Source organism: Arvicanthis niloticus, chromosome 21, assembly GCF_011762505.2.
Source record: "Arvicanthis niloticus isolate mArvNil1 chromosome 21, mArvNil1.pat.X, whole genome shotgun sequence".
Taxonomy (NCBI): domain Eukaryota; kingdom Metazoa; phylum Chordata; class Mammalia; order Rodentia; family Muridae; genus Arvicanthis; species Arvicanthis niloticus.
The window spans coordinates 4,890,395-4,892,835 of NC_047678.1; positions in this window are offsets into that span (position 1 = coordinate 4,890,395).

A 2,441-nucleotide genomic window follows, 5' to 3' on the forward strand; every position below is an offset into this window, starting at 1 on the left:
GGGACTTTTGGGAGACTGCCCCGACCTAGAGATCCATCCCATGGTGTAGTCACCAAATGCAGACACTGTTGTGGATGTCAGCAAATGCATACTGACAGGAAGCCTGATATATCTGTCTTCTGAGAGGCTCTGCCAGACCTGACAATATACAGAGGTGCATGCTCACAGGTAAGCATTGAATTGATCATGGGGTCCCCAATGGAGGAGTTTAGAAGAGAAGCCTGAAGGGAGCGGAAGGGGCTGGCAGGCCCCATGTGGGAGAGCAACAATACACCAACCAGAGCTCCCAGAGTCTAAACCATCAGCCTGGGAGCACACATGGAAGGACCCATGGCTCCAGCTCTATATGTAGTTAAGGAAGGCCTTGTTGGGTATCAGTGGGAGAAGAGAGTCTTGGTGCCATGAAGGCTGGATGCCCTAATGTGGGGGAATTTGAGGTTGGGGAGGCCGGGAATTGGGTGGACAGGTAGGGGTAGACCCTTATAGAAGTAGGAGGAGGGGTGATGAGCTAACGGGTTTCTAGGGGAGGGAATGGGGAAAGAGGATAACATCTGAAATGTAAATAAATAAAATATCCAATAATAATAATTAAAACAGATAATGGAACTGGCTATTGCAGTCAAACATTGAGGCTTTCTGTCAACAATTTAATATTACCCATATTACTGGGATTCCTTATAATCCTCAAAGACAAGGTATTGTGGAAAGGGCACATGGAACTTTAAAACAGTATCTTCATAAGATAAAAAGGGGGAAGTATATCCCTGTACACCACAAATTTATTTAAATCATGTTCTTTTATTTTAAATTTTTAAAAAATTTGGATGCCAAGAAACTTTCAAGCTTTATTCTTCTAGGTGGTCAAGAAATATTTGCAATAAAATATAAATAAAAAAATGAAACAGAACATTGTTCAAAATTGTCTTTAAAGAATTCCAACTATGAACTTTAATTGTGGTGTGACTCCTTAGGCTACTGAAAATGCTGGTGTTGCTTTTGGTGTTATCCAAGACCACCTACTTTCTATTTCCACAGTCTGAATTCAATGTGTAATGTTGAAGGACACTCTGAAAAAACTGTTCAGACTGCGGTCCAAAGAGTAGTTGTATCACTTACAATCAGTGTTTATGACTGGGGGCCACTGGCACTGCTGATCCCAGCAGCTTGTATATTACAGTTTTATCAGGTATCATGGCACTGACACATTTTGTGTGCGTGCGTGCCGTGTGCGTGTACGTGTGGTGTGTGTGTGTGTGTTTAGTACAAAAGTCATTTTGGTACAATAAATTTTACCACAAAACATCACACAGCTAAAATTAACATAGTCACTCCGGTGTTCGCCCAGTCTGAGACTCTTTCTATCCAGGTAACTTCTATCTGGTTCTGAGCTGTGACGCTGCTCTTGGGGATTTTACACTTCCACAGCCAATTACACTGTTATACACACACACCTTCTCATAAGCCAATAAAAGAGTTGGCGATAGAAAAGCTCTTTATATTCCCTTCCATGACTTGAGTCCTTCCCTGTGCGGTGCCCTTTCTCATCGTCCTTGCAGTCCATTCATGTGTTTGGAGTTACTTATTTATTTTTCTCAGTATAATGTTGGCTATTTGGATCCTTTGAGGTTTCATAGGACTTACAGTGTTGTTTGTCTATTATGAAAGAGCCATTTCTTACGGAACCTGTTTGTTATAATTTTATTATTAGCTGTCTGCATGTGTGTGATGGTGCCTATGCTCTTAACTGCCGGAGTACCATCAAGCAGCCCCAGGAGCACCGTTATTTTTGATAGAACATGCATTGACTCTCTGTACCTCTTTGAGTAGTATGGTCATTTAAACAAACATTAAGGATTTTATTTATTATTTTTAGTTTTTTATATGTGTGAGAGCTCTGAGTACATGCATATATACCACACATGTGCCCAGGGGGTCCAGAAAGGAGTGGCATGTTCTTTGAAACTAAAGTAATAGGTGGTTTGCGCTGGCTGAGGCGGGGTGCTGGGAACCAAATCTGGGTCCTCTGCAAGAGCAATAAATGCACAGTAGTGCCGAGCCACCTCTCTAGCCTTATTTAAAACTATGGAGTCTCCCGATCCCACAGGACAACTCTCATCCCTGTGCTTAAGACTCCCCTAATCCAGGTTCCACAGTTTTGACTGTAGATGTCTTACTGCCTTGCTTATTGCTGTTTTTATAGATACTGACAGTGGGACTGTTTTCTTAATTTCTTTTTGAGTAATTTTTACTATTAGTGTAAAAATGCTACCATCTTTTTGGTATGTTGATTTGTATTTGGCCAAATTTTGGATTTTTTCTAAATGTAGACATTTGTCATCTACCGATGTTAGATAACTAATGTCTTCCTTTACAATTTAGAATCGCCTTATTTTTTTTCTCCTAAGACTTCCAGTTCGCTATTAAACAGGCGTAGTGAGAAT